The sequence below is a fragment of the Ursus americanus genome, chromosome 18 (genome assembly GCF_024610735.1).
Source record: "Ursus americanus isolate L20-20 chromosome 18, mUrsAme1.1.p, whole genome shotgun sequence".
Classification (NCBI taxonomy): domain Eukaryota; kingdom Metazoa; phylum Chordata; class Mammalia; order Carnivora; family Ursidae; genus Ursus; species Ursus americanus.
The window spans coordinates 52,268,284-52,290,696 of record NC_142144.1 but is presented as its reverse complement, the minus strand read 5'-3'; positions in this window follow the sequence as shown (position 1 = coordinate 52,290,696).

Below are 22,413 nucleotides of genomic sequence, written 5' to 3'. Positions count from 1 at the left end.
GACTTTCTTCAGTAGCATGCTTATATTCCTTTTTGTGTTTTACTATAGGTTGTTTTGTGGTTACAGAACTTATAACCATCTATTTCAAGTTGGCCTGTCAGTGTCCAAAGGGGAGCATGTCCCTCGGGATTCTGAGGCAACAGTTTTTAAAAACATGCGAATATACACTGGGGCTGCAAGCATAAGCCCCACTGGCCACCACAGCCAGGTGATCTGGAGGCCCCTCCTTGGTGACAATCCCAAAAATCATGGCTCCAGACAAGTGTATAAGCTCCTTTCTGTGAAATATCAGCCAGGTGGAGCAAGGTAGAGAGAAGTGCACCAAGAGGACATCCACACTCCTTGAGAGCACTAAATTGGCGTCAAACCTAAAGTCAGCCCCTCAGTCCAAAGCTTCAGGACAAGCAAAGTGGCCTCCTTTACAGAAAGACTGGGGGTGTGCCTCAGTCTGCTATCTGTGCAGTACCCTGAGGGTGGTAGACGGTGAAAAACTAACTGGCCAACTTAACTATAGTCCTGTGGGACCCAGAAATGCAAGCTCCTTAGGCCACCATCATGATGGTTAGCTAAAGGCCTCCTTCACAGAAGACCAAGCTCCTGGATCTGTTGCCTCTTGTAGTACCCTGGGGGTGGTAGCTGTTTAAGAAGTCTTTCTCTCTTACAGTCCTGTGAGATTCATTCCAAAGCCAGAATACATCTAGGTATCCCCTGGAAGCAGTCACAAAAATCAAGATTTCAGACAGAGATATGAGCTCCTTTCTAGAGGAGACTGGGTATAGTCCTATTACCCAGGAACGCAAGTTTCCCTGGCCTCCAGAGCCAGGCAGTCAAAATTGTCTTTAAGGCAGTAGCCACAAAAACTGGGCACCAGACATATGTACTGCTGCTCTGGAACACAGCAAAGGGAGAGCGCAAATATGCTACCCACCAGTCTCTGTTCCCAAAGTATATTTCAGCAGGCTCCTAGTTGTGTGTGCTAAATTAGACATCTGCCCCTCAGGCCGACGCTTTACTATAAGCAGGTGAGCCTCCTTCACTTTAAGTCTGGGCATGATCGGCTACCTCTGAGTTGGGCCCTGGGGCAGTGGAATCAGCACCTGAGTCCCTAAAGAGGCTTTTCTCAGATCACTACCATCTTGAGTGTCCTGGGACAAAATTAAATATTATAGGGCTCATTTCTCAGGTTTAGGTCCTAAAAGTTAAGGTGACCAATGCAAGGTTTGAACACTTCATTCCCCAGGGAGAAGCTCCAGGTTTGAAGACCCTTCTAGTTGTGGGTCACTGTGCTGGGGGTGGGATTTATGAGGAGATTGTGTCCCAGCCTTTCCTACCCACTTGATGTGGTTTTCTTCTCATTTGCTGGTCATGCAATGGTCACTTAGTTTTTAGGTTTTAAGGGAAGTTGTTCCATATGTAGCTATAGACTCAGCGCATCCATGGGAGGAGGTGAATATTGCCATCTTGAACAAGAACTCCCCCCCCCCCCAAATAATTCTATTTATCAAAAGGGGTCCTACAGCTTTACAACCACAGTTCAGATGTGACTCTGGAGAGACAGGTGAGGTCAGCCTGGCAGCCCCTTCACCGCATCAACACTGAGCTCATAGGTTTAGCTGTGTTCTGTGCAGGCTATGGGCATCCCCCAAGAGACAGCAGACGTACTGGGGAAGAGTAGTACCTCTCTCTCAAGATTCACACAATATGGCAAAGTCATCTGATTGAAATATCAGTAAACCATCCCAGACCACTTTGTTTCCTTTAAATATAGTTACAGTAGAGTTCATACCCAGGAGTGGAACTACACAGTAATTGAATACAAAGTTTGGTGGCCTTGCCCGTGGCCTGCTGGGACAGGCCCATTTGAGCTCTGCTTCAATTCTGTCGACTGATCAGAATTCCAGGACAGGGCCAAAAGGTCCACACGTGAGCACATAGGCTTTTTTCAGTCAACAGGTGGGTGCTGACACCCACACTCCCACTCCACCCCCACCCCCAGGCCCTGGCAATTTGGCACACATGGCACATAGATAAGAACCCAGAGGGGCAAAAAGAGCCTGGCAGTGTTGCCAGAGCATCTGAGTTTAAGGACACCCTCTCTAATTCTGTTTGTGGGCGTTCTCTGAACCAAGCTGAAATCTGCTCAAATCCCTCTGTCTCACCCCTGTCCCAAGACCCAGCCAGCAGCCAGATGGAGACAGAGAATATTGGCTAAGAGTGTCCTGGTTCAAGATGGATGGACTGGTCTTCCACCTGCAGCAGAACAGTGACTGTGGGTCAGGCCCTCTGGGGCCAGGGACAGCAGTGGCCGGTGACAGCCACTCCACAGCCAGACCAGCCTGTGGGCCTGCCGACAAGAAATGAAGCTGCATCAACTTCGTATGCCTTTCAATCTGCTCAAAACAACAGGGGCATTTTTAAAAGCTTTCCTGAGTGGGTCTTTTGAATGTCAAAAAGATTTTCTTTCCCAATATAAAATAAGAAAATTACTCACGTAGTAAAAATATCAGAGACTCTTTGTTCATAAACCCTCAGGAACTGGTTTGGGGTGGGAGGGAGAAGAGGAGGATCTGAGGAGTCATTTGCTGGGCAATGGCCAGCCCATGCCCATCTTCTCAGACCCAGCCTCTGGATGTGCCAATGGGCCAAACGCAGACCCTGTATGGAAGCAAAGCAATTTTGCTATCAAAATCCTATTATCTGAAGTACTCAAGGCTTTGACAGAGTTCTATCTTTGGTGGCAATGAAAAAGGGGACCTGAGGGTAGAATGGAGATGTTAGGAAAAGAGCCAGCTAGAAAAATCATAGGGCCCTATGCTGTCAGGGCTGGGGCAGACATATTGTCTGGGAAACTGGGTGTCTAGAGTAGTGGGGATTTCTCTCATCACACCAGGCTTTACTCCCCTCTGACAGCAGAGCTACTCCACAATAGGAGAACGTGCTTGCACACCGCAGTCTCCTATGGATGACCTCAGCCAGCCTGTGCGGGCAGCTGGAGATAGCTTTCTGCTGCTCGTCCTCCCCACCACGTCCTCCAGGAGGGCTCTACCACCTACAGCTCCCCAGGGCTTCCTTCGAACTAGCCCTTGTTCAAAGCTCCCCATCTTCCATTCCAATGTTTCCTAATATTCAGTAATTTAGGTACCATCCTTCATGACTTTCAACATTTCCAGTTATCATTGATGCCATTATTTTCCAAATGTTTTCCTTTAACTGACTAGCTTTAACTTAAATATCTGCATTTTTAATGGAAACTTTTCATCAGTACTAAATGGAAACCAGGATCACTTTCCAGCAATAGAAGAGAATATGAAATACTGGAGTATAACAAGAAAAAAGCATTTATTCAGGGACACCCCCCCCAAAAAAAAAGCCATCATGCTTAACATCTGTGATACTATATTACTCTTTGGGAAGTACTCTTCCTGTCTGGGCTTACTTGAGCCAACTGGCTAATCTCATCAATTTATTTGAGGGGAGATATATCCATCAGTTTTCTTTATCTAGTATCCTTCCCAGATAACAGCAGCATATTCCTGAATACCGTCATGGTAATCCAGAGAAGAAAAGTAGAAAAGCAAAAATTCTCAGAATTGAACCATTGAGCTCCTGTGACTGCTAACCCTCTTCCTCTCTTCTCTAAGCTTTACCCTTGAAGACTGAGGAATGAATGAATGAGTGAGTGAGTGAATACAGGAATAGGTGAATGAATGAACATATGTTACTGAGCAGAGTCATTGGGAAATACATTTTTGGACTATATAAGTTTCTGTTAAGTCCACTTACAAGTAAGGACTCTCACTATGCCACCCACCCATAAATATTAGGCTTTTCATTTCTGTTGCAAATATCTACAGAGTTCAAATGAGGACTCCGGCCTGGTGCCTGAGAGCTCCTAGAAATTCAGCATGAGAACTCCCAGCTTAGCAGAGGAATAACCAGACTTAGGGAATCCCAAACAACCCCTTGAGTTTTGTCAAGCCTGATAACCTTCATAGGTAGAAGCAAAAGACTATTCCGAGGTTCAATTAACATGCAATCTTAAGATCTGAAATTCAAGTCTCCAGCCCAGAGCCTGGCTTCCTGCTGCAATGGTAGTCAACACACGGATACCAAGAACAGCCTGTCCCTGCCCTGAGCATCCAGAGCCTGTCAGGGGCAGGGGTATCTGCCTGATGGATTGCTCACTGTCAGGAAAGGTGGCCGCACACATGGATGAGATACACAAGGTGGCTCGTAAAACTTATGAGCCATGTTCTGTGCTGTGACCTGGGTGAGAGATGGTTCGGCTTCAGTGGAGGGATAATTAAAAACAATTAAGTGTTACTGGAGAGATGGCAGAATTCAGCTCAGCCTTCAGGGGTGTGCAAATCTGCTCTGGGAGAGGGCCAGGAGCCTAAGGCCAACACCTCATTTACTTAAGAAAAACAAAATCACCGCTGCTGCCACCGCCACGAACAACAACAGATTGTTGAGCTCTGGGAGAGCCCACGTATTGACCAGTTGGTGCCACCCACGAGGCTTCATCCAATGGGGCCTGACGAGCATGGTTGCCCTCCTGTGCTTGCCAAGATGGTTGACTGTCTGCCTGTTGGAGGCACACCGTGGGGTGCCTTCACTGTACTCCCAGACAACCCCTACGCAAAAGCAGAAAGAGCCAGTCACACCCATCATCTCATTCCTTTCTCGATTTCTTGGCTATCACCTTAAGGAGAAGGGTCCAAGGAAATGAAACGAAAAGAAGAAGAAAGTGATTCAGAGAAGCAAGATGGGAGACAGTATTTAAGGACGGAGATAGGAGCACAAGAAACATGGGATTCTGGGGGATAAGGTGGAAGAAAGCCAGGACAATCCTGCAAAGGCAAGGAGTGGGTTCTGATTTCCTATCAGACCAGTAGGAACAATATATTGCCTTGGCTTCTTAGGAAACTGGGAATACTACTACTCAGAAGGCAGTTGTGGGTACCTAGCAGGTGGTCAATAAATGACAGCCATTCTAACAATCATTTATAATTACCATTTTGTTGTTCTTAGTACTACAACTTACTTGATAACTTTGAGTCCCTCTCTAACTATAGGCTTTTTCCTGGGAGGGGTGGGAAATAACAATGGTTATCATGCCAGAATTATATAAAGAAGAGGAAGGCCTGGATTAAGATTAACTAGACCAAAAATCTTGTAGAAAGCATGAAACTAGGGATTCCAATTGTCTGGGCTCTTCACTGCTTGCATCCCCAAAGGAAAACAAGAGCAAAGTTTTTACACACACTGTGTTAGTTATTTTCATCACCACCTGCTTAGAGTTCAACTGGTGGGGTGGTAAGGGGGTGTGGGGGGTGTATATCACAGCCATCAAAATATATTGCAGGTTGTATTCCTTCTGACTAAGGAAGGCAAAAATGTATCCAGCCCCACCCCAGACACCTCAAAGAACTTCAAAAGCTTTTAAAAACTGTCAATAGAGAATAGAACCTTTGTCTTATAAACATAAATGAAGTTCTTTCTAAAATAAACAGGAGTAGTCTTATAAGGAGAAAGTACACATAATACGAATTATATGTGGAATCTGTGAGAGTAACTATGGGGTTGTATGAAAGGCAAAGGAAAGCCTGTGAGAGTAGATGGGTCTGTGTCTATAGACTGAAGGGAAAATCTAGAAATAAAGTCACTTTTGGGTTTCTCTTTTATCTTGCGGGGGGGGGGGAAGCACAATAGAATTCAATCAGGAATCCATTAACCACCAAGCCCTCCTAACTTCACCTAAATGCTTCTCCAGTCCATCCATTTCTTTTTCTTTTGCTGCCAATATGTTCCAAAAAGGTGCAATCAATTATTTTATATCCCACCGTGAATGCTTCCTAACTGGTCTCTCAACATTCATTCTTATTTCCCTTTCAACCCATTTCCCACATGCCTGTTGGAGTCGTAAGGTAAAATTTAAAACCCAAGCCTCACGCACTCGATTAAAATCCTTTTCAGACACATCATTGTTCTGAGACTAGAGACAAAAACCCTTCACAAAGCACTGCAGGACCCAGGCTCCATCTACACCTCAACAGCTTCACCATCCCCTCGCTGCCCAGCACCCATGGGGCTGGATCTGGATGCCAGACCTGTGTGAGAACACTTCACTGGACCTAGATCTCCCTCCATTTCCCTGTTCCCTTTCACCTCAACTCACTTCTGCCAGGAAGTCTTCCTGACTTCCCAGCCCTGGTCAGGTCCTTCTCAAGGTACTTTGTACTTCTCTATTCGTAGCATGTATCCCAATTTAAAACAAGTCATTATAAAATTAGTATTTGCATGTCTATTTTCCCCTGATATGACAAAGGACCTATTAGGGCTGGGATGGTGTTGGTCCTATCACAATTTCCCCAGAGCCTAGAAAAGGGTCAGGTACATCGTAATAGTCACTATTTATTGAGTACTTAGTATGTGCTAGAAACAGTTTTAAGAACTTTTATGTATTAACTATAATAACCCTCATAAAACCCTATGGGTTATGTCTCACTATGATTCTGGTTTTCTATTTGAAAAATGCCTAAGCACAGGGAGAATAAGAAATTGATCAAAGGTCGTGTAGCTTTGAGTGGTAGACCTAGAATTGGAATCCAAACAGATGACTTAAAACCTTTCTTAATTACAATTCCACATCACCACGGAGTTGGCATTCCATAAATATTTGTTAAATTGATTTGTCTGTTTGGCAAAAGATCTTTATCAAGCAAGTTTGCAATATTTTTAAAAGCTAAAAATCTATGAATCCTCTTCGCCAAAAAGTGGGCCTCTGGCTACAAACATGAGCACATATGCCCTCACAGAGTCCATTTTGCCTTCATTTGCAGGGAGTATATAAACTTGAGGCAAATTTGTAGATAAAAAGGAGCCTGAAGTAAAAATTTCTGGTCCAGATTAATACATGGTGACAGCATCTCTTAGACCAATACTGGTCAAAATTTTATAGGCACATGATTGACAGATTGACTCAACAGATGAACTTGTTAAAAACACAGGTTCTGATTCAGGAAGCTGGGGTTGGAGCCTGAGATTCAGCATTTCTAAAAAGCTCCTAAATTCGGCTACTGCCACTGGCCCACAGACCATACATTGAGCAGTGAGGTCAGAGACAACCCTCAAATAACAGTTTGAGACTTTTGAGAAGACCGGGGAGTAGTTAATTTGAAATGGATCTCTGTGGGTAGTACCTGTAATCCAAACTCCCAGTAACAGTAATGGAAGAGAATCATTTGCTTTAGTCACTAGATTATCCAGAAACACCAAAACATGACTGGATTTCTTGCTGTATGGGAGACCACAACACCTATGCACAGAGGTGGACTTTGCAAGAATCTGCACACACAGCCAACACTGTCCACAAGAAGCATGTGGATTTGCTTAAATACTTGAGTACCCAGTAGAGGCCCAAGCATTTTCTGCCATTAAAATAGGGTTTTCAAACTATTCTTTGGCAGCTACAACCACTCTTCATATTAAATCTTTAATGGACACCAAATCAATAAAATAAATTGAAAAGAACAAGGCAAGAATGTCTTCTCACCACTCCTTTTAAACGCTGTACTCAAAGTCCTAGCTAATGCAATAAGACAAGAAAAGGAAGAAAACTGACAACACTGAATGCTGGTAAGGATGTGGAAAAACAGAAATTCTCATTCATTGCTGAGGAGACTGAAATGGTAATGGCCACCTTTTTTTTTTTTTAAACCACCTTTACCCATTTCACTCCTATCCCCTCCTTGTCTATGGCAACCAGGAATCTGTTCTTGAAGTTCAAGGTTTCATTTTATTTTTTAAAAAGACAATATTACCTTTTCAAATAACTGTTAGAAATTACACAGAACAGATGACTTCAGCTTCCTGGTGAAACAAAGGAAAGGAGAAAGGAGGGGAAAAGACCTCGGGAGACAGCTTGGAAGTTTAACACAAAACTAAGCCATGCAATCCAGCAAATTGTGTACCTTGGTATTTACCCAAAGGGGTTGAAAACTCATGTCCACACAGAAACCTGCACACTGATATTTATAGCAGTTTTATGTAGAATTGCCAAAACTTGGAAGCAACCGAGACGTCCTTCATTAGGTAAGTGGTCAAACTGTGGTATATGCAGACAGTGGAATATTATTCAATGCCAAAAAGAAATGAGCTATCAACTCATGAAAAGACATGAAACAGCCTCAAATTCATAGAACTAAGTGATAGAAGCTAATCTGAAAAGGCAACATACTGTAGGATTCCAACTATAGGACATTGTGGAAAACACAAAACTACGGAGACAGTAAAAGGATCAGTGGTTTCCTGGGTTTCAGAGAGGTAGGGATGAATAGGCAGAGCGCAGGACTTTAAGACCAAGAAAGTACTCTGTATACTGTAATAGTGGATACAGGTCATCGTATATTTGTCTAAACCCATAGAATGCACAACATCAAGAGTGAACCATTATGTCAACTATGGACATGAAGTGGTTATGATGTGTCAATGCAGTTCACCAATTGCAATGAATGGACCACTCTAGGGAGGATGTGGATCATGGGGGAGGCTCTGTGTGGGGGCAGAGAATACACGGGAAATCTCTATACCTTCCCCTCAATTGTGCTGTGACCCTAAAACAAATTTTACAAGTAAATTGAAAAGTAAAATCGCTTTCTTGTGGCTGGGGGAACGTGGAGAAGGAAAGCCACAATGGTGCCTTTCTGGAAAGACCTCCCCAAACGAGCAAGCAAACACAGATTTGAATACAGAGAACAAATTGGTGGTTACCAGAGGGGAGGGGCTGGAAGATAGACAGAATAGGGGAAGGGGATTAAGAGATACAAACTACAAATAAGTCATGGGGATGAGAAGTACAGCATAGGGAATATAGTCAATAATATTGTACTAACTTTGTATGGTGACAGATGGCAACTACACTTATCATGGTGAGCACTGGGTAATGTATAGAATTGTCAAATCACAGGTTGTGTACCTGAAACTAATATAATGTTGTAGGTCAACCATACTTCAATTAAAAAAAAAAACAAAAACCTCCCCACTCAGCCACATTGATACAACTAGGGTGCCTCTTGAAAAACTCTCCCAAGCTCATGTGAATGTCCCTTGAAAAACACTGCTAAGTCACATGGAATGAATCTGCATTACTAGTAGTCACTTCCATAGTTGGTCTCTGAACGTTTGGCTTGGGGTGCCAATGCATTCACTTCAGGAATTGAAGAGTTAAGAACTCTAGCTGCAGAGGTCCTTCCTCCTCCAAGATTTACATCTGCTATTCTAGAAGTCTATGATTCCATTCTTTTCTAACTAAATTAGGGCCGGGAGTTGAAATACAGCATCAAACATTGTGATATTTGTCCATCCTTCCATCTCCCTGGGTAAAGAGGCTGTTTTGTTTAGGGGGCTCTGCCGTGCCAGAAGTCACTGGTAAGGAGTCTGGTAATTATGCTCCTGCTGCTGAGAACCTAGACCTGCCCATTCTTTCCCCCTCTTTCAACTCCAATGTGTGTTTGGGGTTTTTGCATTTTTTTTTTTTTGAGACAATATTAACTTTTCACGTAACTGCTAAGAATTGCAAGGAGCAGACAGCTGCAGCTCAAAGTCGTGAAACAAAGAAAAGGAGGCAAAAGAGGGGGAAAAGCTCCACTGCTGAGGCTGGGTGGTTTTTTTTTTTTTTTTTTTTAAAGGGAGGGAGAAAAAGATTTTGTATTTCATAACAGAGCATTACGACGATGTAGCCACACACAATGAAAACCTTGTGTTTTATTAAAATGAAAAAGCTTGCTCAAGGCCTCCATTACTCATTTCCGGATGGAATGGCAAAACTTCAAGTTTGAAAAGACTCAAGTAGCTACAATCAAACTTTCCCTGGTAGCAGCTGATAACACAGCACTTTCCAGAAATCCATTTTGTAGATTGTGCAGCTCAGCTCTTTTCAGGACCCGGAGGCTGAGCTCTGCACAAAAGGGGTGGCAGCAGAGAAAGCCCAGAAATACTTTGGGCTAGAAGAGGCTGTCCCCCTGTTGTAGGGCGAGAACTAATGGGGGTGAGGCTGGGTCAGTGCATGTAGACGTAACTACCATAATGCAAAGGTCAATGTTTCACTACCCCCCCAACCTCCCGCTCAAAAAAAAAAGAAAAGAAAAGAAAAAAGGAGGGCAGAGACGCCCCAAAGCCTACTCACCCAGCTCATTTTCCCCATCAACCCGAGGGCCAGTGTTCAGAGACGCAGAGGAAGACGTCAGGTAGCAAACAGCAAACCTCATGCCAGTTCCTCATTTAAGTTGGAGAACAGGCACCTGGTCTTCATTAACATTGCTGCTGTACTTAATGCGTTGCAGGTGTGAAAGTGTGTGGCTGAAATCTGACAAAACACCTGTCTTTTGTGGCACCATTAGATCTGCCTAGTGTGGGACACGACCCCCTCGGGTGTGCTTTCTCCTGCCTTGAAAGCCACAGTAAGCATTGTCCTGTAATTACAAAATCAGAGTCATCATTGCTGGGAAGAATTCCTTAACAAATTATACCTAATTAGTCTGAAATTACCTTTAATTCATGGTGAAACCATAGGCTTAACTGTGTTCTATAACACCTTCCTTTTTATCTTTATGCAAATATGATTATACACTATCAAACTGGCACCACCAGGCATAAAAAACAGCTGCAGCTAGTTCTTTGGTTACTAAATGGGAACTGGACGGGTGCCATTGATTATGTTTTCTGGAATGCTGCATCAAAAAAATAATAATAATATCAGCCAGTTCCTTCCCTGCGAACTCCAGTCTTCTTCCCCGCCCACGGGATCCTAATTGAAAGCTGTGAGATTGATGTCCCTTGCCCAACCCCCCCACCTCCTCACCACATTTACTGCAGACACATGTGTACATCTTGCTGCCGCCCAATCTTTTAGGATGTCATTAAGTGTCAAAACATGTCTCATTTCATTTCTGATCACGGCATCTTATCAGATGGCTTCTTCAGTTCTCATTCCCATATCGGAGCTTCAGGAACCTTCTGATTCAAGGCTCTTTGGTTCACATACTTTGGTTTCAAAGATGGTTTGCAGAGAAGGCATTCACCGAAGAGCTTTACATATACTCCTTATTTGATCCTGGCTACAAAACTAGGCACTTGGACTACTATTATCATAAGGCTTTGCATACGAGGAAACTGAGGCAGAAAGAGCCTTGCATGAAGTCGGCCAGCTGGAAGAGACAAAGCCCAGATTCTGATTCAAACCATCTGTCTCTGGTTTGCTCTCACCCGCTCTAATACACACTCCCAGTGATGCCCATGGTCCCTCTGATCGACACTGATCATTTCCAATACTCCTGCAACACTTCTGAACATACCATTGTAGGAATTTTTTTTCCAGTTAGTTGGCATGTGATGGTGTAAAGTATCATTCTTATCAGAGGAAGAAATCATGACTAGCTCCTCACTTGGTTCCTTACAATTAGTATAGTAATTATATTTATATATATAAAATTATACATATCTTATATATATAATTATATTCTATTTCCTTCTCCACGCCCCATGAAAGCATTTACAGAACCAAAGCTGTGTTTTCTGTTTCTAAAACCAAACAATGCTGGGTGTTATCACTGGTACTGGTGTGTGTGTGTGTGTGTGTGTTTAATTAGATTACACGTGAGTAACTTTTGCTCTAGTATGAAGAATTTTTGAGATTCTTTCTCAAATGAAGCCAGAGTTCAATTCCTCAAAAAGCAATCAAAAAATACAAAATGCTTTTTCAGATGTTTAAGATTTGCTTCTTCTTCCTCCATGCATTGGATAATTCCTTGGAAAGTCGGCATTGGCTTCCAAACAGTCCTTCCCATCCTGACAGACCATCATATTCCTGACTTCAACCCGCCCCCAGCTTCTCTGAAGATTGCTAACTTTAAAAAAGAAACTCAGACCACATCTAGGTTACTTTCCAGCAAGCTATGCTTTTGCAAGTTTAAAAAAAAAGAGAGAGAGAGAGAGGGAGATTAATTTCTTGAACAATTTCAGGCGTGGTATGCAAAGCCAAACACATATCAGGTGCAGACATTGTACCAGGCAGCTCGGCAGGAGGTCCTGACAGTGGCCTGGAATGCAGTGGTGAACTGGTTAAAAAAAATAATTGCAACAGGACTGGCAATAAGGTTTTGGCTGAATACTACTTTTGCTCAGTATCAATCAATTAAAATAAAAGCATTTTCTTGATGGTTGTTCATAACAGATATCCAGACCCATCTGTGGCTATTTTATTTATGGCATAGCTGTTCTTCGCCAACAACAAGTTGGCTAAAAATCAGCCTTTAGAATCTTAATCAGAATCAAAACATTGTCTTCTCATTTGACGCCTCCATTCAAGTTCATGTTACTGCCATGCAGAAAATGGAATCTGCTTTCTGGAGGCCGACCCTCACTCCTGCACCATGGTAATCTCCACAGCCGGCCCACAGCTGCGGGATGAGCTGTATTTCTTTACAGTATTTTTATTAGGCTGATTCCCACAAGTTTAAGAACGTTGTAATTGGAGACACTTCAGGGTCACATTAGATTGAGCCCAATAAAATAAGAGGAGGAAACTGAACTCTCCTAACCCCCTTCTGTGAAGTTCAGAATTTTCAACTCATTTCAAAGCAGAGGATGTCCCTTTCCAAGTCTTTCAAGTTCTGTAAACACTGCAAGTGCTACTGGCTTCCTTTTAATCAGTGAGGGCCACCAGCTTACGTTTATTATTCCTAATTATGAGGCCCTCCGCAAGAGAACATTACTGCTGACAATTTGCGCTAGCAATGATTCAACCCCATTGGTCGCCGGTGCAATCCCCTGCTTTTCTCCTGCTCTTAATGTTTATGATCACCTATAACCTTCACACACTGGGGTGCCATGCCCCCCAAATAATTTTCTGTGACGCTAGTTAACAATTTGGAATTACTGTAACCATGTAGACCATGGCTGGGTCTACTTGATGCCGAAACATCCTATTGGAAAGGGGGAGATTTGGTCTAACATCTGGATGTTTGAGCTGCACAAAGCCAAACATCTGGATGTTCCCAAATATTTTTTTTTTTCAGATTTTTGGAAACATCTACAGATTTTCCCTCATGTAGACAAAACATCCAGATGATAAACTGAAATGTTTCTCTTTTCATCTGGATATTTGACCACTGAATTTTCTTTGAGTCTTCTAGGTGAGAATACCCGTCTAGCTGGGTTGTTTTTTTTGTTTTTGTTTTTTTTAAGATTTTATTTATTTATTTATTTGAGAGAAAGAGAGAGAGATCGTGGGTGTGCTTGAGCAAGAGGAGGGGCAGAGGAGGAGGGTGAGGAAGAGGGAAAGAATCCCAAGCGGACTCTGCACTGAGCACAGAGCCCACCTTGGGGCTCAAGCCCACAAGCCTGAGACCATGACCCTAGTGGACACCAAAAGTCGGTCGCTTAACCAGCTGAGCCACCCAGCCCCCCTAGCTGTTTTATAAGGCCCTTATTACGCCAAAGTAACAGGGGAAACACATCCTCTAGCTCCAAGGCACATCTTTACAGTTTTTCAGTAATTCACAATAGCCTTTCAATAATTTTGCCATTCTGAAACACAAATTAAATCTTTCATTTTTTAAAAAAGATGTATTTATTTATTTGAGAGAGCGAGAGCAGCGGGGGGGGTGGGGGTGCCAGAGGAAGAGGGAGAGAGAATCTCCAGCAGACTTCCTGCTGAGTTCCGGGCCCAACCCAGGCCTCAGTCCCATGGCCCTGAGATTATGACCTGAGCTAAAACCAAGAAGAGGATGCTCAACTGACTGAGCCACCCAGGCGCCCAAATCTTTCATTTTTAAAGAAAAATCTCTTCACAACCTAGTCTATCCTTAAACCTAGGAAGAAAAGAGTTAAGTGTTGGATCTCAGAGAAGGGAGTTTCTTATCCAGTTTTCACACCTTACAAAAATATTTTTGTTGCCACTAAAAGTTATTTTTGAGGCTTCTGTCTCTATTTCTTTCCCAGGAATGCTCGTTTGGTTGCCTCCGACGGTCTTGCATCCAGAGACTGGCAGAGCTCCTCCAGGAGGCGGGTATATTAGAACATACAACACTCTGGTTAGATGCACTTCATTCAAACCTGTACCAATATGTAAACTAAAGAAACTGCAAATTTTTTTTTAAACAACAGCCTCTGACCCAGAAATTGGTGGCCACACTAAAATATGTGAATTCCCTGAAACGATTTATAAATACTTTTATAAATACACATTTTGTGGGGAGGAGAAAGAGTGCTGAGAGATCACCGCTGTCTCTCAAGGAGAGGTTTTCAACGTGCGCCTTCTCCTTACTTGGTATATTTTTTAAACTTCTAAAATTATTTGTGAGTGGGGAGAATAGATGCCACTCAGTGTGCAAAGTTGTCCGTGATGAAAATTCCGGTGTACTGTATTCCCACTGTTGGACTGCATTCAAAGATAATGTGAATTCAAAGACGTCAGAGGCACTTTGTATATAGTCACCCAATTCATTTATTCCCTCCCAGCTGAGGTTGGTGATTGCAGGAAATTTTCCACTCAAGCTCTGACGGACCAGAGGCTGAGCTTAAGGAGTTGGAGGAATGTCTTGGAAACAAATGGCAGGAAATAAAACTGGGCCCCACGAGTGACTAGAACTAGGATCTGTGAAGCCATTTCTCTTCTCTGTCCCTCTGAGACCATGAGGCCACTTCTCCACATGCTGCCCATCTTCTTTCTCTCATAGAAGAGGAAAAGAATAATATCTACGTTAAAGGTAGAGCGCACAGAGAACACCTGTCACATAATGAACACGAGTAAATGGCACACATTGTGGTTGTGATTAATTATCTCTTCACAAACCAACTCTTCTGCTTGCTCCGCGCAGATGACTTCTGAATGGCCACATTCAAATGACAGCCCTCAGCTCCCCGGGTTTGTCTGTTCATATGATTCTCGTGCTTGGTTAACTGACTGGTGATTCTGAATCTCAATTTGCAATCCTCAGGGGAGCGAGCAGATCTAATGAGCCCAGCTTGGGCCAGGTGTGTTCCTTTGGCCCCATCAGCTGTCACCTGCCCAGGGATGCCATGTGCCCACTCACTCAGTCACGAGTTTGCCCGGGCAAACTCCTAGGGAAAGAAGAGTAGGACGGGGAGAACACAGACGACATTCCCAATACAGGTATCCCAGTTCAAAGCTTTTCATCATATGTCTTTATAGTCTAAAATTAGAACATATGGGCTGGGCACCAAGAAAAAATTTTTAATCTCCAATTTCTACTCAGAAAACATAGATCTAAATATTTTGATATATATTTTTTCATACATTTTATACACATATTTGTGCCTTTTACAAATATAAAATTATATTCTGCTTATTGTCTGTGCTCACTTTTTCCCACCTAATAACATACTGTGAACATTTTTCATGTTTTTAAGTATTTTTCTGCATTATTTTTCTTAATGGCAGGATAAGATTAAGTAAAAATAAAATATATAATACAATAACGTATTACTGAACAGTTAGATTGTTTCAATTTTATAACTTATAATGGGTACTCTAACACAACCTCTTTTGCATTAATCATTGTACATGTCATTTTTCTTTATTTTTAATTAAACAAGAAGTAAATGTATGCATGATCATTTTATTTTCTGTTTTAACTGGACTATCTAGAGGTTTGTGTATTTTCTTTCTTCTTTTTTTTTTTTTAAGGAAACACTTCTTGGATGTATTTATCATCTGCCAGTCATTTAAAGAGATTTCAATCGGGGGGGGTCAAGCTAAATGAGTGAAAGATAAAATTCAAGGACATAGTAAGATTCCAGGATCTGATGAGGATGTTTGTTGACTATATTATTATTATTATTATTTCAGTGAAATTAATGGTCTGTTCTGACCACATCAAACTTTCTGAGGCTCTGCAAACCTACTCTGCTCTCCATCATGGCTATGTCATCTACCCACTTATAGAGTGTAAAGATTAATATCTGATCAATAAATCAATAGTGTCAATTATATTACTTGGACCCTCATCTATTTTGCCTGATCCATGTGTCAAGTAGAGAGGAGAGGCCTAATACAGTCTTACTATTATCGGACCTGACAATTTCTCCTCATTTCCTGACGTTTTCTGCATTATCTATGACAATGATATATTCAGAACCTATTATACATTCATCGCAGATCGAAATTTCAAATACCTACATTGACTTTCTTTGTCCTATTCTTTATTACTCGACATAAATTCTACTCAGGCATATACTGATATTGCTAACCCTATTTTTTTGTGTCTGAACTTGCCCAAGTGATTGCTACCCAAACTTTTAATTTAATTTAATTTTATTTTATTTTATTTTATTTTATTTTATTTACCTTTTTGGTTCCTTTAATACAGCAAAAACTATGAGGCTGCTTTAATTCTGTTCAATATCTTTGTGTTTCTTCTACTCAGGATTCACCCTATTTATACAAATAAGAACTGATTCATTTCACTAAAAGAGAAATCTCAAAAAAAATTCTATCATGGCTTTCCTACAAATACAGAAATGAGCACGTGTTACAGAAGCGATTGAACTCATGAGGGAATGGGACAGATGTTATAACAAGTTCAGAAGAGAATCTGGGGGCGCTTGGGTCTCACAGTTGGTTAAGCATCTGCCTTTGGCTCAGGTCATGATCTCAGAGTCCTGGGATTGAGTCCGGAGTCGGAGTCAGGCTCCCTGCTCAGCGGGGAGCCTGCTTCTCCCTCTCCCTCTACCCACCACTCCTGCTGCTTGTGCACTCTCTCTCCCTGTCAAATAAATAAATAAAATCTTTAAAAAGAGAGAGAGAGAATCTGAAGAACAGGCACATTTATTTATCAGGAATATTAAAGTGAAGGTGCAAATTCAGGCCAACTGGTTTTGGGGGGGTTGTGAGTGTAGATCAGGTCAGGACAGAATTTGTGTGTCCATAGGTAAGAATTAATTTGCATTGCTATCAGTTACCTACAACTTACAGTTCTAAAATAACTCAAACAAAATGAGAGGCTAGAATTAGTTCACCTGGAAGGGCATGCTCCATGGAAACAAGGCCTAGATTTCCAGGAAAGCACACATTTCCCTACCAAGTTCCTCCTGTCGTTTTTGAGACTTTTTGTTTTTTCAATCCTTCCTTGATGTTTTATTTTCTATCCATTTTATTCCAGTTATTTTTCTCCCTCTCTCCCCTCTAGTTATTTATAAGAAATTAACTCCTACTTGTTACATTTTCAACTATTTAAAAATTATTTTCCTCTAATTATTAACTTTAGATAGAAACAGATGCCTTCGATGAGAAAATGACAGCTTTTATTTCTTCCTACCAGTTTTTGTAATATAGTCCAGGATCTGAGGTCTACTTTCTTGCTTTCAAATCATCATTCTTACTTTAATATATATATATTTTTAGAATTATTAACATTTTATTATTTCCTTAATTTACCATTAAAACTTATGTTTTTACGATGATAACCCTCATCTCTCTGAATTTCATTACTTCCCCTTTTTTTTTTTTGAAGATTTATTTATTTTAGGGAGAGAGAGAGAGAGAGAGTATGAACGGGAGGGGCAGAGGGAGAGGGAAAGAGAGAATCTCAAGCAGACTCCAGACTGACCACCAGGCCACCGAGGCACCCCTCATGACGTCCCTTTTCTTGAGTGTGTGTGTGTGTGTGTGTGTGTGTTCTCGTAGTTGTTATAAAATTTGGTGTCTATTTTTAAAAGACAACACTTTATTCTTTGTGGGCTTTTGTATCTCTAATAAAGTGTTTCTGGGGGCGTCTGGGTGGCACAGCGGTTAAGCGTCTGCCTTCAGCTCAGGGTGTGATCCCGGCGTTATGGGATCGAGCCCCACATCAGGCTCCTCCGCTATGAGCCTGCTTCTCCCTCTCCCACTCCCCCTGCTTGTGTTCCCTCTCTCGCTGGCTGTCTCTATCTCTGTCAAATAAATAAATAAAATATTTTAAAAAATAAAAAAATTAAAAAATAAAGTCTTTCTGTTATTTTTGAAAGTGAATAAAACCTAACTACAGTATAGAATCTTCAGTTACAGTCTTTTCTTTTCCCTTTAAAACTCTTAGGAAATCACTTCACTGGTGCTTCTTAGTACAGAGGAAATAACGTGAGTGAGCTGGATGTTTGGGTGGGTTTCTTTCTCTTGTAGATGACCAGTCTTTTCTGCCTAGATGCATGTCAGCTTGATTTTTCTTTTCATCTTGAATGTAAGACTTTCCTCAGAATATATCCATTAGTTGAATTATTTTTATTAATATTTCCTGGGGTTTGTTGAGCTCATTCAGTTTGCAAAACCAGAACTTTGTCCACTAGCCCAGCCAAGTGTTATTTATTTTTTTCAAATATTGCTTCCCTTCTATTTATTCTGACATCCTGTTCGGTAACACTCACTCTCTCTAAGCCAGATCTCAGTAATAGAGCCTCCAAATTACTACCTCGTTTAATTGTCCCTAGTTCTTTGTCATTTAACTGCATTCTGGAAGATTTTTACTTTAGCATATATTGTATATACCCTTGATTTGATTTACTATGCTGTTATTTCTACTCCAATTGCATCTTTAAACCCTGTTCTTCACTGTTTACTTTAAAATAGTTATTTTTTCTTGTAACTCATTTTAAATTTCTGCTTGCCTCTCAACTCTGTTCCAATTTCAAATCTGTTTATTATATTATCATCTCATCTTACAAGTTTTATTTTATAAAGCTCGTGTTTTTCCGATATTTGCAAAACCACAAAATAGTTTAGGAAATATATTTCTGTTTCCTTCAATTCAATACCTTTTTCAAATACGTTTTTCTGTATGAGTCACACGATCCCTGTGGCGTGTGTACATGCATGTGCACGTACATGGGGTGTGTGTGTTTGTGTGAGTGCATTTGTATGTATTTGAAAAGCTGAAACCTAAAACTGGAGGAAAAGAACAAAAGGAACCAGCAAGATAATTTGTAGCACATAACCCTAGAAAGCTTCATACATTGATTCTTCCAGGTACTTCTAAAAATAGAACCGCAAGAAAAAAACAAAAACAAAAAACTGAAAGATAAGGCTAAAAACAGGAACGATGTTGAAAATTTTTGTAAGAATTTCTTCTGACACTCCATTTATCCAGCCAAGACAATTATCCTACCCTAGACAACACTTCCTGGGGAGACCATGTCAAAACCAGTGAGAATCCAGAGTCAGGGTCCTCTGACCCAGCCGAGGATAAAGGTGAGATACTATTCTGAAAATGGGATTGGGAGGGCAGGCAAACAACACTTACTGAGCTAAATGATTCCACCCCCCAGCATCCACACAACAGATTGGAGCTTCCTCTCTAAAAACGGCCCCCCAAAAAGACCATCAGATAATGACACTCCAAGGCCACCAGCTGACAAGGCCCTGCCCAAGAGAGAGAATTTTGATTTTCATTTTACATATGAACGTACGGCCAAAGTTCACCACACATTTGAGAAAAGCCTCTAACAGGAAAGACCGGCCAAAATAAACAAATAAAATACACTAGGAGGAAACAAGGACAATGCAGCCAGCAGGAAAAAAAATTTTAGAAAAAATTTTAAATAGTATTAATAGTCTCAAAGTAATCAGAGGTTTTTACATCGTGAAATAATAACATGCTGGCATTTTTTAAAGGAACATTCAGAGAACAATTAAATTTAAAAAAAGGTTTTAAAAGAAGGGAGGATAGCTAAGGAAATCTCCAGAAAGTGAAGCAACCACACAAGAAAAGATGGAAAGTAGGAGGGAAAAACGTTTAATCAAATCAGAGAAGGAGTCCCAGAGGTCCAACATCTAAATAATAGGAATTCCAGAAGAAGGAAAATTAAAAAATAAAGAACAAGAAATCATTAAAGAGATAATACAATAAAAGTTGCCATCTCCAAAGAAAATGGGTTTCCAAATTATGAAAGTCCAAGCACCGGCATAACAAACAGACCAACTACAGGGCATGTCTTTGTGAAATTTCACAGTACTAGGGATAATGAGATGAGCCTAAAGGTCCCCCAGAAAACTAGTAAGTCACTTCAGAAAAATGGAGAATGAAAGTGTCATTTGACTTAGCAATGTCAGCAACTAAATGATAAAGGGGCAAGATCTTCCAATTCTGTCAGGAATTATTTCCAAGTCAGAACCCCAAATTCCAGCCAAATTATAAATCAAATATCAAAGCCAAGTAAAAATAATTTCAGACTTTCAAGGTCTCAGAAAATGTCTCTCCCATTTCTCCAAATTCCTCTCCCAGGAAGCCATTTGTGGATGCCTTCCATCAAAACAAAGGAGTAAGCCACAAAAGAGGAAAACAGAACTCTGGGAACTGGAGGTCCCATCCAGTTAGAGACTAAGAGAAATGTAGAAAATGGTAAAGGGATATCCCAGGGTGACAACCGTGCTGGAAGCTTAGAGGGAGACAGGAGAATAGAGTGCCCCCAGGAGCTATATGCCAAAGCTGTTTGACTGTAATAAGGAGATTTACTTTTAATGTGGAGAAATTAGCAATAAATTAGTTATAGGTACAGAGAAACCAAGCAAATAAACAGAAAGAAAGCAACCGTCAACTCCAGACAAAACAAAAAGTTGTATAAGAAAGAAAATGATACAAATGATATAAAGGACATGATACATAAGTGGCTCAACTGTGAACATTATTTACATAATTATGCTAATGTAAATACTAGTTAATAAAGTGTTAATATGACTATAATGAGAAATGTGGGAGAAGGAACCTATCTTCTATAGTAAGAAACAATATCTAAAAAATTAATGGCATAATGTGTGAGTTAAATTTGGAGGTAGCTACTAAATGATTGCCTTAGAGGAATGAGAATTGGCAACAAGGAAAAGGAGACTGGCATAAGTCTTTTTAAACTACTATTAAATATATTACTTTGATAAAAATTTAAGTTTAAATTTACAAAAAGGGAAAAAAACTAAAAGGAACACACTCAAAATACATTTTTTCCTTCAGATTATTTAAACTATATGTTCATTTCTTTCTGATTCTGAATTATTTACAGAACCCATTTTTTTCCCCTAGTTTCTCATATTAAAATAGTAAAAAGCCTATTCAGGACTGGTATTTCCCTCAGAAACAGGGTGGGAGACTCACCTTGGTCTGTGGTCTGAAGACATCTTTTAGATTTTCACAGTGATGGGATAGAAGAACATAGGACAGAGATAAGGTCTGGCAATGCTGGCTGGGCTGGGGGAAGGGGTTTCAACAGAGGATTTTATCCACCTTCCCAGTAAAGCTGCTCTTCCAAGTTGGACCTGCTGTGGGGCAGCTTCCTTGCAGGAGCAGAGAGATGCTCTTCCTGACTGTTCAAGAGAGTACTTTTACCTTCTTTGTCATCCCTCTGCTTCCAGTGACCTGAAGTTCCCAGGCCCAGTTCTCCAAGCAGCTCCTCATCTCATCAGGGGAGAAATGTGCCTTCTTGGGAAGCCGTTCCTCTATAACAAATGCCACTGCAGAAGCTGGCATTTTCATGTGACTGCCCACATCCATGAATCTGTACATCACATTTCTTCACGAAGCTCCCTGCTGCATCACTTAAGGTCATTTCAGCCTAAGAAAATGACTTTCCCAGGGCTGCTGCCCCCAGTGCTTCTGGAGGCTTCTGCTCCGGTCATCCCACCTTCTGAAACTCTCACCTCAATTCTATTGATGATGGGTGGAAAAGGGGCTCCAAATGCTGCTTTTTCTACTATTTTACACCTTTCCGTCTCCGTTCCAGCCTCTCTAAGTTCTCAAGTTGCCCGTAAAGAACCAAGATTTCTTCCTCTTGCTTCTCACCAAGTCACAAAACTCCCTTGGAAATTAAATAGTATTCCACTTTGAGAGGTCCTTTGTTTGGAACTTGGTTGAATCTAGTACGAATTTCTTATAGCTTCTGACATTTGAATAGTTCTATTTTCCAACTGTCAATGCTGAGGAACACTTTTTTCATGAATTTTAAATTTTTCTACATCTTTTCCACAGAGGGATATCTAACTATTAATGTCAGCATAAATTAGGAGATAGTATCTGTTTGAATTAGGTTCAGTGGCATGTTATAGGAAATGCATAACAAGATAAACATTTATTCCTCCCTCACATGAAGAAATCAGGAAGTAGGCATTCGTAACCTGTTCTGATAATCCTTTGCATCTCATTGCTCTCCCATCCCTAGGAAGTGGTGCTTTAACTCATGATCCCAAATGGCTGCTAAGATTCCACACATCAAATCTGTGTTCCAGGCAGGAGAATGGCAGAGGGAGCAAGAAACGGGGTGAACATTCCCTTTAAAGGACACTTTCTAAGTTATCACCCAATTCAGCTTACATCTCATTGGCGTGAGTTTAGCCTTGCAGCTTCACTGAGCTCCCAGGGAGACTGAGAACATTGG